Source organism: Erinaceus europaeus, chromosome 7 (genome assembly GCF_950295315.1).
Source record: "Erinaceus europaeus chromosome 7, mEriEur2.1, whole genome shotgun sequence".
NCBI lineage: Eukaryota > Metazoa > Chordata > Mammalia > Eulipotyphla > Erinaceidae > Erinaceus > Erinaceus europaeus.
In genome coordinates this window covers 106,689,808-106,705,694 of record NC_080168.1, presented here as the reverse complement: position 1 = coordinate 106,705,694, position 15,887 = coordinate 106,689,808, and the positions used below count along the sequence as shown (strand labels likewise).

At 40.8% G+C, this 15,887-nt stretch overlaps 1 protein-coding gene across 45 annotated transcripts in view; it reads right to left on the bottom strand.

Moving 5' to 3' along the window:
- Positions 1-15,887, bottom strand: part of R3HDM2 (R3H domain containing 2) — a 165,870-nt gene that overhangs the window by 119,194 nt on the left and 30,789 nt on the right. For 39 of the 45 annotated variants that reach the window (XM_060195064.1, XM_060195066.1, XM_060195063.1 and 36 more), the window contains one exon: positions 13,832-13,894. The exons of 3 other annotated variants lie outside the window; for them this stretch is intronic. The gene's annotated coding sequence lies outside the window, so the exon portion shown is untranslated. Of the gene's footprint in view, positions 1-13,831; positions 13,900-15,887 lie in introns of all 45 variants that reach the window. 3 more of the 45 variants (XM_060195095.1, XM_060195067.1, XM_060195069.1) reach the window with 1 other exon arrangement.

Here is a 15,887-nt window from a genome sequence, read left to right as displayed (position 1 = left end):
GTTAGGCTGTATGATAAAGGACATAAGGATCAATTCTCTGGAAGAGATCCTTGGCCACTAAGAAATCTGAGATCACTGATTTTTTCCCTGATGTTGTTTCTCAAGGAAATGGTTTTAAAGATTATACTTGTATAAAAGCAGACTATGCAGGTCAGTGAACCAGAGTCAAGGCAGTTTTTGCCACCAGAGATTACAGTGGACATGTTGGTCTGGGTGTACAGTGATACAAAAAGGCAGACATTGCCATCTGAGGGTTCAAACACTCCACATTCTGGTCAAACCCTCCACAGTTCCCATGCAGAGAGGCTATGGGGGAGCAAGATACACTGCCCCACACCATCCCTTACAAGGTGAACAGCTGTTGTGGTTCTGTGCTAGCACACTTCATCCCTGTCCACACGGGTACTAACATAATCTTTGTCCTGTATCCAAGAAGTTGCAGCTGACTGGTACTGATGACTGCTATATCTTGGCTCAGGGCTGCACTGCCACGCAAGGTGATTTCACCAAGGCCTATAGTTAACTTACCCTGACCTCTGGAAAGAGCCCATGTTCACCAAGACCCTCCATCAGGAATTCACTGGCCATCTTGTGAAAACCTTTATCAGAGTCTTTAAGCAGAGGGCCTAGGTTTCAGTTGTGGCCACCACACTGTTTTACATCAGAAAAATTAATTCTGCTTAAAAAATAATAAAATTAAAAAGGAAAATAAAAATACATTACTAGTTATAAATTAAAGAAGAAACTGATAAAGGATTTAAAGAAAAGCAAAAAAAATAAACATCCATTAGTAATGGCAGGGAGAAATAGAATAGATAAATAAAATACAGGTGGTCTGGGAGGTGACGTAGTAGATAAAGCATTGGACTCTCAAGCATGAGGTCCTCAGTTCAATTCCCAGAAGCACGTGTATCAGAGTGATGCCTGGTTCTTTTTCTCTCTCCTATCCTCTTCATAAACAAATAAATAAATATTTTTAAAAATTAAAAAACCAAATGAAATACAATATTAATTCTAAAATCTCATTCTAGTTCAGTGTTCTCTTTAAAATATAGTATTTTTTTCTGCAGTTACTTATTAACAACAAAACTATTTCAGATTCATGTCCTTTGCCTTCTTTTTTCATGGCAGAAATGCAAACAGGTAAGAAAGTGGCCAAAAAATAAAGATGGGAAGATCTTGGATAAAATAAAAGAAAGGAATTGACTAAAGCAGCAATTCACTGAAGAGGCTAAGACAGCAAATACTCAGTGAGTAACTGTTCTGTGAGAGGTACCTTAGGTATTGTTGAAAAGCAGCTAACTGATATACCAAGCCATGACCTTTGGTTCATCACAGAAGCAACAGGCTAGAAATAGAATAAAAACTTTCCTGCTTAACTAGAAGAAAGAAGCAGCTCATTTTCAAAGGTGGTTTTAGCATATTCCCAGAGCTCTGTCACCTAATTACTGAAATTTGTCCTAATTCCACAAAGTTACAAAAAGAAAATATTTTATCCAAACGTTTGGTAGCTATTGGTCCTGTGGCAATGGTATTTCTTGAGTTTGTACATAGTAAAGTAAAGCTTTGCAATAGAGATTATTTTTTAAAGAAATTGTGTGGGTCTGGGAAGTAACTAAGCAGGCAAAGCACATAATCCCCATGTGTAAGCACCTGGTCCCCACCTGTAGGGCAGGAGTGGTAAACAGTGCTATCTCCCTCTTCCCTCTCAACTTCTCTGTCTCTGTGAAGGAGGAGGAGGAGGAGAAGAGCCACTAAAAGCAGTGGGCTTGTCATATAGGCAATGAAACCCAGTGATAACTCTAGTGGCAATAAAAAAGAAAGAAAAAGCAAAACATTTCCACCTGTAGGCCCATAGTTCAGTCACTGATTACTCTGCTCCAACACAATAAAAATAGATGCATAGATTTTAATTATTTTTGCATAAGCATTATGCTATCTCCTTGGCCCAGATAAATTTTCCTAAAAATCCGTAGGGGGGGGGGGGGAGGCTGGGTGGTAGCGCAGCAGGTTAAGTGCATGTGGCGCAAAGTGCATATACCAGCATAAGGATCCTGTTTCAAGCCCCCGGCTGTCCACCTGCAGGGAGTCACTTCACAAGTGGTGAAGCAGGTTTGCAGGTGTCTATCTTTCCTCCTCTCTGTCTTCCCCTCGATTTCTCTCTGTCCTATCCAACAACAGCAATAACAACAATAATAATAATGATAAACAACAAGAGCAACAAAAGGGAAAAAATAGCCTCCAAGCCCCAGTGATAACCCTGGAGACAAAAAAAAAAAAATCCGTGTGTGTATCTACAAAGTAGAACTTGAACAAGATTTGATCTATTGCACCAAAGCAAACTGAGGGTTGAGGTGGGAGGGATTTCAGGACCTGGCACATGATAGAGTAGGATATAGGCTTAGGCTGGGGATGAGAGTGAAAAAAAATTGAGAAATTTTACCCAAGTCTCAGTAACTGTTTTTAGTGTAAACCATTAATCCAATTAAAACATTGTGTGTCTGGGGTGTTGGGCGGTAACCAATCTGGCTAAGCGCAGGGGTCACAAAGCGCAAGGATTGGCGTAAGGATCCCATTTCAAGCACCCGGCTCCCCACCTGCAGGGAAGTCGCTTCACAAGTGATGAAGCAGGTCTGCAGGTGTCTATCTTTCCCTCCCCTTCTCTGTCTTCCCTTCCTCTCTCCATTTCTCTGTCCTATCCAACAATAATTACATCAATTGTCAGGAAATTGTGAGGATCCTCATAAAGCACCCTGCATTTTTCTGCCTCCAGGAGCCTGGCATTCCTTAAAACATTAATTCAGCTCCCCCTGCTCCACCCTGCATTACTGATACTATGGCCTATCTACATAATCATTGTTTTGCCTGAAAGATCCCCACCCATTCCATTCCTTTGATCTATCTTCTTTCTACCCTCAAGACCCTCCCTGCCTGCAGGGTATTATTAATCCTACCAGTTAAAACACTCGCAACAATTGCTAAGGAAGTTCCTACCTTTCCAGTCCCTTTTGCCTTTCTCCGCCCCTTGCCTAGCCATTTCTATTACTGACTTGCCACTTCCGGGTCTGCCCTTTAAAAGCCTTGGTTCTCCGATCAATAAAGATATTGCATTGCCTTGCCGCCACAAGTCTGTTCCTGAGTCATCTCCCTTGCATGGCTGAGTGAGTAGCAGCCCTGGCTGGCTTTGGTCGAGTTCTCTCTGATACAGAGTGTACGCACCTGGGAAGAGGCACCCCCACGCTAGCCGGGCAATCAATAATAACAACAATAAAACAATAAGGGCAACAAAAAAAAGGAATAAATAAATATTTAAAAAATAAAAATAAAACAAAATTTTAAAAATTGCGTATCTGGTGTGCGTAATCATCAACTCTAATGTAAGCTCAGAAGTAATTTTTTAAATTAATTAATTATTTTCCCTTTTGTTGCCCTTGTTTTATTTTTGTAGTTATTATTGTTGTTATTGATGTCATCATTGTTGGATAGGACAAAGAGATATGGAGAGAGGAGGGGAAGACAGAGGGGGAGATAAAGACAGACACCTGCAAACCTGCTTCACCGCCTGTGAAGCAACTCGAACCCAGAAGTAATTTTAAAATGCCAAAGGCAAATTATGTAGCTAAATATACTTAGGATAGAAAAATGATTTAACCTGGATCAGGTGGATGGAGGTAAATAGTGAATTCTAGCCACAGATTTTTTCAAGAATGGGAGCGACTCTCTGCCCTAATACGATTTTCTAGTCCTTTTCTCTACTCTGACAGCATTTTCTAAGACAATGGTTTTATCCAACTTCACGCTAGCTAGCAAACTCAAGCAAAAACTACCATAGTTGTAGGCCCTTAGAAACATGCTGCTTAAAATTATTTCCAAGCTTTCTTCTACCCTAAGAGCCCCAATCTCATCTGCCCTGTTCCTGCTTTTTTGGTTCCTGTTAATTAACCATTTTGTCTCACTTTGTTTTGCCATCTTCCAGACACCCAAGTTGCAGATGTGACCATGATTCCACCCTGACTTCTCTGGGCAGACAACCTCACCAATGTGTCCTGGAACCTCACCTCTCCAGAGCCCTACCTCACTAGGGAGACAGAAATAGGCTAGGGGTATGTATCAACCTGCCAACACCCAATCCCAGCAGAGAAGCAATTACAGAAGCCAAAACTCCTACCTACTGCACCCCAAAAATAACTGATCCATACACCCTACAGGGGAGAGGTGATAGGAGGAAGAGGATAAGAGGGCTCTGAACTCCAGCTCTATCAGGTCCCAGAGAGAAGGTACAAAAAAGAGAGAAATATTTGGATGTAGCAATAGGGTGAGGTGTGGCCTGTAGGGGAAGAGAGGACTGGACCTGGAAGAAAAAGGGGGGCAAATATGCACAAATGTAGACAGTTGTAAAGATGGCAGTTAACCCATATCTGCGACCTTGGGAGAACTGCGGTGGCTTGCCATGGAGGGACTTGGGAGTCAGAACTCTGGTGGTGAGAATAGTGTGAAATTATCCTGTTGACACGTAATTTTGTAAATCAATATCAAATCAATAATAAAAAAATTAAAAGAAGAAAAATGACTTAACTGTAGTCTGGGAGGTGATGCAGTAGATAAAGCATTGGACTCTCAAGCATGAGGTCCCAAGTTCAATCCCCTGCAGCACAGCTCTCTCCTTCTATCTTTCTCATTAATAAATAATATTTTTTTTAAAAAAGATAAATGATTTAACTGGTCAACTCTGTCATTTAAATAAAGAAAATTTTGATTTTATAAACATAGTCATCATTTCAAGAAAATAACTATATGGATAAGAATAGAATAAAAATGGGTCCAAGTGGTAGTACACCTGGTTGAGTACACATAATACAGTGTGCTAGGACCTAGGTTCAAGCCCCTGGAACATCATGTTTTCTAAGATACCAGGATCAACTGACCTTATGTTTTGGAAGTGATGTGCTCCCTGCCAGACAACCCTCACCCCACACGTTTTGAAGCACTCAAGAAGGAAGGAACTGGGGGTCGGGCAGTAGTGCAGTGGGTAAAGCGCAGGTGGCGCAAAGCACAAGGACCAATGTAAGGGTCCCAGTTCGAGCCCCCGGCTCCCCACTTGCAGGGGGGTCACTTCACAGGCTCCCCACCTGTGGGGGGGTCGCTTCACAGGCGGTGGAGCAGGTCTGCATGTATCTTTCTCTCCCCCTCTCTGCCTTCCCCTCCTCTCTCCATTTCTCTGTCCTATCCAACAACGGCATCAATAGCAATGATAATAATAACCACAACAATGATAAAAACAACTAGGGTTACAAAAAAGGGAAAAATGGCCTCCAGAAGCAGTGGATTCGTGGTGCAGGTACCTAGCCACAGCAATGGCCGTGGAGGCAAAAATAAAAGAAGAAGACGACGAAGGAAGGAAGGAAGGAACTACAGAAGTTAGTAACAATGGGTGCTTCTAGTGACAGGAAAGGGAAGGGGGCAGGTTTCATTTCTGACTACAATGATAAAACAACTGAAAATTAGAAACAAAAAAATGAATAATTTTTTAAGGCATCAAAGGATAAAGATTCCTAAAAGATAGTAAATACACAAATAAGGTAAGTCTTATGATTTGCAAGCTTTATGCCTACAAAGTTTATCAAGTAATCTCAAAAGGAAGGGGGAGACTCCGCCAGAGAAATTGCTCAACTTGCTAAAGCACAGAATTTCTATGTTCCAGCTCTCAGAGGTTCCAAATTCAATCTCTGGCATCACCATAAACCAAAACTGAGTAGTACTCTGGACTCTCTCTCTTAAAAAATGAATAAATCAAAAAAAATTTAAAAATGAATAAATCTTAAAAATAAATAAATAAAAGGAGAAGGTGGGAGAGAGCAAGACTTGTATATATGTACTTCTGGATTCAATTCCTGGCATAATGTACCTTATAGGGATGCTCCAATCCTTATTCGAGCTTTCAGTCTTTTATATATCTTTCATAGGAGGAGGAGGAGGAGGAGGGGAGGGAGGAATGAAGAAGTGACCTGAAGCAGTGAAACTTTGTGTGTGTGAGGCCCAGGATAAGAAAGGAAGGGATAGAGGTGGAAAGCTTCATTTAAAAAATGAAGCTACTGCTTCACTTTTTAAATATCATCATTAGAAAGGCAAAAGACTGACAGGCAGCAGTCCAACTTCTTTTTTTTTAATAGTTTATTAATTTATAATAGAGGTAGGAGGAGGAAAAGAACCAGACATCAGTCTGGTACATGTGCTGCCAGGGATTGAACTCAGGACCTCACGGTTGAGAATCCAATGCTTTATCCACTGCGCCACCTCCCAGACCATAGCAGTCCAACTTCTAAGAGACATTACAATCTTCAGGTATTCAAAGCATCAAAGTTCAGTCAACAATATTTATACACCTTTCCAATATTTGGGAGCTACTCTCTTCCCTGATCCAGCTTTCTGGTCTTTTTTCCAGCCATGACATCATCTCCCCAGACAATAACTTGGATCCACCTGCATATCAGATTTCAGGCTCAGAAGAAAAAAAAAAAACTAGTATAGTCATGGGCCCTTTGGAATATAACTAAAATAGGCCTACTAACTATCTACAAAACAGAGACCCCCAAATCTTCATCTGAACTATTCCAGCATTAGGTTCATGATTAATCAACAATTTGTTTGACTTTATATATTAACTCTTTTTTTAGCCACCAGGTTCCAGATGCTAACATGATGCCAACTGGACTTCCCTGAACAGACAACCCCACCAATATGTCCTGGAACCCCACTTCCCCAGAGCACCACCACACTAAGGAAAGAAACAGACAGGCTGGGAGTATGGATCAACCTGTCAACACCCATGTTCAGCTGGGAAGCCAGACCTTCCACCTTCTGCATCCCACAATGACAATGGGTCCATACTCCCAGAGGGCTAAAGAATAGGAAAGCTATCAGGGGAGGGGAGGGGATACAGAGTTCTGGTGGCGGGAACTGTGTGGAATTGTACTCCTCTTATCCTATGGTTTTTGTCAAGTGTTTCCTTTTTATAAATAATGTTTTTTTAAAAAGCACTGAAGTTAGTGAAATCGCCTTACTCTGAAATATAAAATTTCTTCACTTGAGAGAAGAAAAGAGCAGAGAATTACACAGCCCACCAAGGCAAGAACTGTTCCCAAATGACATTTCTGTACCAGTCTGCAAGTTTCCTACTCTAGATGATGCAGGTGGCATCTGAGTCATTGACCCTTTGTACAGCTGCTCAAACATACTTCTTTTCATCATTGTACCCTTGTGTGTACATGAATACAAACTTTTTTCTAAACAAAGCAAAATACCGGCATGATATCTACCTGTGCTGATTGAGTTTGCTGGCTAATATGTGATGAACTAGAAGGCAAAATGCCCTGTAACAGTTTATCTATCTTCATGCCACAAATAATAACTATAGAAAGAAACTTAAAGCATTCAGGGAACCCAGTAGTTGGACAGTTGGTTCCTAGATGAAGCTCAGTAATATCAGATAATGATACAAGATAAATGAAGCTGGTCTGACAATGACTTAGAACCAGCACTCAGACAGATACATCTTCCAAACTAAGAACTGGCACAAAAAATATGAGACATGTTCCTAAAATGCCAGATATTTTCATTGTTTCAACTGTTAATCCAAGAAAGCACAAGAAACAGGACATTCGGTGTAGTGTATTTTTACCTCTAACATTTCAGAGTTTTTACTTCTTCCTAAACACTTGCTTTTCTCCATTTTACTACATAGGTACAGTTCTAAAACTTTTCAATGTCTTTCTTTATTAAATGTACAATCTGTTTAATTTCTTAATAATTATTTTAACTTTCATTGTGGATTAAGTATATCTTACAGAAAACTGCAGGGAAAATATAGCAATATTTCATGTCTTTACTCAGTTTCTCCCAGTGCTGACAACTTATGTAACTATAATATTGTATCAAAATTATTAATAGGAACTTGATATTGTTAAAATCGACACAGTTACTCAGATTTAATCAGGTTTACATACATTCCTGTGTGTGTGGCTGTATGAAAGCTCATCTGTGAAACTGTGTATCCATAAGCACTATCATGATATGAAATGGTTCTGTTCCCCCAAGAGTCCTTCCTGTTGCCTTTTCATAACCACTCCCATTTCCCTCCTCCCCATTCATAGAACTATAATCCTAAAAACCACTTATCTGTCCTCTTTCTTTATAATGCTGTCGTTTAAAAATGTTATTTAGCAGGGCTTGGACGGTAGCACAGTGCGTTAAGCGCACATGGCACAATGCACACAGGACCAGACCCTGGCACCCCACCTGGAGGGAGGTCGATTCACAGGTGGTGAAGCAGCTCTGCAGGTGTCTGTCTTTCTCTCCCCGTCTTTCCCTTCTCTCTCCATTTCTCTCTATCCTATCCAACAATGATGACATCAATAACAACAATAATAACTACAACAATAAAACAACAAGGGCAACAAAAGGGAAAATAAATATTTTTTTAATGTTATTTAGCTAGAATCACACAGCATGTAACTTTCTGAGATTGACTTTTTTCTAATTCACCATAAATCTCTTGGGATCCATTAATGTTATTGTATCAATTGTTTGTACCCTTTTATTGCTGAATAATATTTTGTGGTATGCCTGTATCAAGTTTATTTAAGGATTCACCTGCTGAAAGGATGCACCTGTTGACTGACATGTTCGTTCTAATTTTTGGCTATTATGAATGAAGCTACTATCAATATTCCTGTATATATTTTTATGTAACTTTTTTATTAATTTGGGATAAGTAATAAGTAAAGAGTGCAAGGGCCAGGTGGTGGCGCACCTGGTTGAGTGTACATGTTGCAATGCACAAGGACCCAGGTTCAAGGCCCTGGTCCCCACCTGCAGGGAGAAAGCTTTGTGAGTGGTAAAGCAGTGCTGTGGGTGTCTCTCTTCGGCTCTCCCTCTCTATTCCCCCTTCCCTCTAGAATTCTAACTGTCTCTATAAATAAATAAAGATAATTAAAAAGTAAATCGTGCAGTCGCTAGGTAATTTGGTAGCTGCATATTTTATAATGTCTTTTAGAGTAGCTATATCAACTTGTATGCTCATCAGCTACATATAAGTGATTCAGTTTTTCTACATCCATGCCAACATTTGATAATATTTTTATATGAAAGAAGGTTATTTCAGATGGTAGAAACCTGAAATATCACAGACATATCTCCAAAAATCATCTCCCTCACAGCCTGGTTGGTGTCTTAGGATTTTACAGGGATTAAAGGGAGGTTTCTCGGTATTGTTTAATCTAGCCATTATGGTAGGTGTCTAGTAATAACTCAAAGTAGTTGTTTATTTTTATTGCCACTGGGGTTACTGCTGGGGCTCAATGTCTACATGATGAACCCACTGCTCCCAGCGGCCCTTTGTTTTCTCTTTCAACAGAGGCAGAGTAAAACTAAGAGTGAAGGGGAGGCTGGGCCAGGTGGGGTGCACATGGCTAAGCACACATAGTACAAAGTGCAAGGATCCCAGTGAGAACTCCCAGTTTTCCACCTGCGGGGGGGGGGGGGTTGCCTCACAAGCGGTGAAGCAGGTCTACAGATGTCTATCTTTCTCTCTCCTTTTCCATCTCCCCCAACCCTCTCAACTTCTCTCTGTCCTATCCAATAAAAAATGGGGGAAAAAATGGCCACCAGGAGCAGTGGATTTGTAGTGCAGGCACCAAGCCCCATTGATAGCCCTAGAGGCAAGAAAGAAAGAAAGAAAGAAAGAAAGAAAGAAAGAAAGAAAGAAAGAAAGAAAGAAAGAAAGAAAGAAAGAAAGAAGGAAGGAAAGAAAGAAGGGGGGAGTCTGGCGGTAGCACAGCAGATTAAACACACATGGTGCAAAGCACAAGGACCGGCCTAAGGATCCTGGTTTGAGTCCCCGGCTCATCACCTGGAGGGGAGTCACTTCACAAGCAGTGAAGCAGGTCTGCAGGTGTCTGTCTTTCTCTCTACCTCCTCTCTCCATTTCTCTCTGTCCTATCCAACAACAACACCAATAACAACAATAATAACTACAACAATTAAACAACAAGGGCAACAAAAATAAATAAATATTTTTTTTAAAAAAAAGAGTGAAGGGGAAAGTAAAGAGAGAGAGAATGAGAGACACTTATAGCACTGCTTCACCATTGGTAAAGCTTCCCCTCCAACAGGTGCGGGTCAAGGGCTTGAACCCAAGTTGAACTCTGCTAATAGTGACATGCACTTTACTTATGTGTGTCACTGCCTGGCCCTTCATAGTAGCTTCAATTTGTATCTTATGGTTAATTAGTTTTAGTGTATATGCTTATTTCTTAATCACTTTATTGTGGTTTACAGTACAGTTGTTGATACAATGGCACAATTTCTCATGTACCTATGATAGGTGTCCTTGTTGTCTTTTGTTCATTCTTTTTTTTTCTGAGAAGAAGAAAAAGACATACACATGAGAACACTGACTGATCTTTTATGTGGTGATATAGATTTGAACTCAGGGCCTCATGTGGTATAGCATCCCTCTGGTGCCTTGAGAATTCCTCTTTCCCTTTCCCTCTCTGCCCCTCCCTTCTCTTCCCCTCTCCTCACCCCTTCCTCTTTCTTCTCTCTTTTTTAAAAATCTTATTATGTTGATTTATTTATTGAATAGAAACAGCCAGAAATTGAGATGAAGGGGAAATAAAGAGAGAGAGAGACATTTGTAGACCTGCTTCACCATTTGCAAAGCTTTCCCCCTGCAGGTAGGAACTGGGGGATTGAACCGGGGTCCTCGCACACTTTAGTATGTGCACTCAAGCAGGTGCACCACCACCGGCCCCCTTCCCTTTACTCTCTCTCCTCTCCAGTAGGGTGGGGGGGGAGAAGCTTCCCCAAACTTTTAAATCTGCAGTGAAAGCAATTTTTAAAATACAGTTTTGCATATCTGGGAAAATTCATTATATAAGCATAACAACCAATTAGAAACTGAAACAGCAGGCTGGGTAATAGCACAGCAGGTTAAGAGCACATAGTGCAAAGTGTAAGGACCGGTGTAAAGATCCCAGTTCAAGCCCCCAGCTCTCCACCTTCAGGGAGGTCGATTCGCAAGCAGTGAAGCAGGTCTGCGGGTATCTATCTTTTCTCCTCCTCTCTCGATTTCTCTCTGTCCTATCCAACAACAACAGCAGCTATAATAACAATAACAACCACAAGGGCAACAAAAATGGGAAAAATGGCCTCCAGGAGCAGTGGATTCATAGTGCTGGCACCGAGCCCCAGTGATAACCCTGGAGGCAAAAAATTGAAACAAATCAAGGTGGAACTAATCAGGGACCTGTGAATACAAACTAGCCAAAATAAAAGACAAAGAAAAGAAAATGAACAAAAGTATCAGTGAATCCTAGGGTAAATTCAAATTGCCAAATATATATGTCAGTAATATTCCAAAGAAGACATGGGAGCCAGAGAAGTAGCTCAGCAGTTAAGACAGAGAGACACTGAGAGGGAAGGAGGAGTACGGGAAGGAAAAAGGCAGAGACACCTGCAGCACTGCTTCACCGCATGCACATGGCCACATGTGCTCTACCAGATGCACCATCTCCCAGCCCCTGTTTTAACTTACTTCATGAGACTAAAAAACTAGAGCATTGCTCTGTATGCAATGCCAGGGACTGAACTCTCAACCTGTGCAAGACCTGTGTTCTATTTCACTGAGTCTCCTCCTGGGTCACTCAATCTTCATTTGTTACTATTTTCAGTTGGTAGTGCTGGAAGCCCTCCAGTTCTGACCAAGTACAACAATGAGTATGATATGTACATAAGCAATCAGATACATCAAAAAAGTTCTCATAAGAAACAGTGGTCTGGGAGGTGGCACAATGAATAAAGCACTGGACTCTTAAGCATGAGGTCTTGACTTCAATCCCCAGCAGAACATGTACCAGAATGATGCCTGGTTCTTTCTCTCTCCTCCTACCTTTCTCATTAGTAAATAAATAAAATACTTTTTAAAAAAGAAAAAAAAAAGAAAAGAAACCCTAATAAGGAATGTTTAAACTAAAAATGCTTGTGAGCAAATCTTTCTCACTGTAATACATGTGCTTAACCAGGCGCTACCGCCTGGCCCCTGAGCAAATCTCAAATATGATAAAAATCAACAAAAAAAGGCCACTTTCTACATTTGAAATTCTCCAGTTATATTTACCTCTTAAAGATATCTACACAAGGGAGTCGGGCTGTAGCGCAGTGGGTTAAACGCAGGTGGCTCAAAGCACAAGGACCAGCATAAGAATCCCGGTTCGAAGCCCGGCTCCCCACCTGCCAGGGGAGTCGCTTCACAGGCGGTGAAGCAGGTCTGCAGGTGTCTATCTTGCTCTCCTCCTCTCTGTCTTCCCCTCTTCTCTCCATTTCTCTCTGTCCTATCCAACAACAACAACAACAATAATAACTACAACAATAACACAACAAGGGCAACAAAAGGGAATAAATAAATAAAATAAATATTAAAAAAAAGATATCTACACAAATAAATTTAAGCTATTTAAAAAATTTAAGGGGCTGGGTGATGGTGCACCTGGTAAGAGTACATATAATACAGTGCTTAAAGACCCAGATTCAAGCCTCCAGTCCCCACCTTCAGGGGGGAAGCTTCTCAAATGATGAGGCAGTGCTGCAAGTCTGTCTCCCTCTCTCTCTCACTTGCTCTCCCTCTCTCCATCCAAAATAAATAAATATATAAGAAAAAAATGTATCTACTTTCTAAGAAGTTAGAAAAGCTAAAATAGTTTAAAGCTTAAATAGTTTAAAATAGTTAAAATCCTAAACCAGATTTTTATTTTATCTTTTTTGACACCAGAGTTATCTAGTTTTGGGGCTCGGTGACTACATGACTCCACCACCATTCCCAGAGTTCCCCCCCACCCTGAGGATGAGAAATAAAAGGAGAAAAGAAGAAACAGAAGAAACCACTCGTGAAGCGCCCCACCCCACAAGTGGGGGATATAGGGTTAAACCTAGGTTCTTACACACGGCAGTTTATGAGCTCTACTGGTGAGACACCGTCCAGCCCCTGCATTTTTATTTTTTTAAATTTATCAGGGACAGGAGGTGGCATACCAGTTTAATCACACATAGTACAAAGCACATGGACCCACACAAGGATCCTGGTTTGAGCTCCCAGCCAGGGGGGGCCACTTCACAAGCAGTGAAGCAGGTCTATAGGAGTCTATCTTTCTCTCTCCCTCTCTATTTTCCCCTCTTCTCTCAATTTCCATCTGTCCTAGCCAATAAAATGGGGGATGGGGTGGCAGGGGCAATGGATTTGATTCGTAGTGCTAGCACCAAACCCCAGCAATAACCCTGGAGGCAAAAAAAAAAAAAAAAGATTTATTTATCTATTATCAGGAGAGCAATACTCAGCTCTGGCATAAGGTAAGTGGAGCAGGAATGACCCTACAGCCTCTACAGCCTTACGTATGCAAGTTGGTGTAGTAACAGGCTGAGTTCTGGTGCCTAAGTTTTTCTTTACCAAAATGTTAATTTGCTATTTTAAAAAGGAAACTACAAATATGATATAATTAAAAGTGGGTGAAAACTCTGGACATTCACGTTCAGTCAGTTAAAGTCATCTGACATTATTTACACTAGATAAGGAATGGTGTCATTTAACCAACTACCATCAAATCTCACTTCCACAACAATAGTCTTTTTTTTTAAGCAGAACCCAATCCTCATACAGAGTTTTAATTTCTTCATCTATTAACCGAATACAATAATACTTCCAACTTCATGTTGTGTATTAAACACTTAGTTTCTTGCCTGTCCCATAAATAGTTCTCCCATTAATGTTACCTATCATTACCTGAATAAATGTTCAGCCTCCATGAGTCCAGTGCTGGAATGGCATCACATATAAGAAACAAGTCTAACCTCAAGAAAAAAAAAAAGGAAGTTAGCTTAATATATTGAGACTCTCAAATAGAGATCCAGTTCAATGTCCACAGCTTTTTAATATCGTCTTCCCCAATTTATGTTGCTCACAATACTTCTCATAACCATACACCTGCTCTAACTCTTCTATATCCAACCCAACTTTAAATTCATACTCTGCTAATTTTGGTTCTTTTTAAAAAATATTTATTTATTTATTCCCTTTTGTTGCCACTATTGTTGTTTTATTGTAGTTATTATTGGTAACATTGTTGGATAGGACAGAGGGAAATGGAGGATGGGAAGACAATGAGGGAAGAGAAAGGACACCTGCAGACCTGCTTCACCACCTGTGAAGCAACCTCCCTGTGGGTGGGGAGCCTGGGGCTCAAACTGGGATCTTTACACCAGTCCTTTACACCATGTGCGCTTGACCCACTGTGCTATGGCCCGACCCCCACCCATTAACCTTTTTACACAAGACAAGTCTACACACTGAGCTAGCAGATTGGAAATGCCTATACTAAGAGGCAAAAGAGGGAGCCTGTTGGTGGCACATGGGGATAAGCACACATGATACCATGCACAAAGATCTGAGTTTGAGCTCCTACTCCCCACATGCCGGAGAAGCTGTCTCTCTTTCTCTCTCCCTCTCAATTTCTCTCTGTCCTACCCAATTAAAAAAATAGAAAGAAAAGAAAAAAATGGCTGCCAAGAGCGGAGGATTTATGTGCACCAAGCCCCCAGCATTAAACCTGGTGGCAGAAAAAATAAAAATAATTATTTAATTAATTTTAAAAAGAAGCAAGAGAAATCCCAAGACAAAATTGTCTTATGGATACATGTACTGAAAATACATAATTAAAAATGCGTAATTGTTGTCCAGGAGGTGGCACAATGGATAAAGTCTTGGGCTCTCAAACATGAGGTTCAGAGTTCAATCCCCAGAAGTACATGTACCAGAGTGATATTCTGATTCTCTTATTCTCTCTCTCTCCTCCTATCGCTTTCATTAAAAAAATAAATTAAATCTGGGGGGAAGAAAAGTAAATAAATAAAATCTTTAAAATATATACATAATTTACTCTAACTGCAATATTTATTCCTTGCTGTTGCAGGACTCTTGAGACCTGGTTACTACTTTATCCACTTTAGGATCCCTGAATGCTAGGTGTAACCACTGCAACCCTTAATCTCACCAATCAGTCTGTGTTCTTGGAAACCCACAAAATACCCAAGCCTCACTGTGTTCTATGCTGAAGTAGAGTATCCCTGACTTATTTTGTTTTACAACTGTACCATAAGTATCACATAATTGAGATCTGCCTTCCCAATATCATACAAAGATTCTACGGATATAGTTTCTTTATATATTTACTGGTACCTGCACTACCAGGGCCTGAACTCAGAACCTCCTGCTTGAGAGTCCAGTGCTTTATCTACTGTGTCACCTACCTCCCAGATCACTGAATATAGTTTCTTTATAGTTTCAGGATTTTGACATGAGGAATGTGTACTAACTTGATTACAGTTGAAAAGGCAGTTAGAGGGTATTACTCTTCCCCCTTTCAATACCAACCTTGGTTTTGAAATACTAATGAGGCATAGTAAAAGGACTTGTTCTCCCCTAAGCAATGAAGTTACTAGCAGCCTGTCCTGGGAGAGCGCTTGCTCTGCCAGGTACACCAGGCCGGTCAAGGTGTGGCCCCATGCACTGGGGCTGTGGTAGCTCTCCCTCTCTTCCTGTCTCTTGTTTTTCTGTGTAGGAAAAAAGCGAGCCTGAAGTGGTGAAGTGCCCGGCAAGGACAAACGAATTTACTAGCTACCTTTTCCCACAGGCCCTCAAGTCATGCCCATGTGTGTCTGACATTTTCCCTCTTCAGTTTCACTGGCCAGGGCCACTTTTTCATTCAGATAGAGTCAGAGAGAACAAGGGAAAGACAACATAGCTCCAGAACCTACTTTGATGCCACAGTATATGTTCCTTC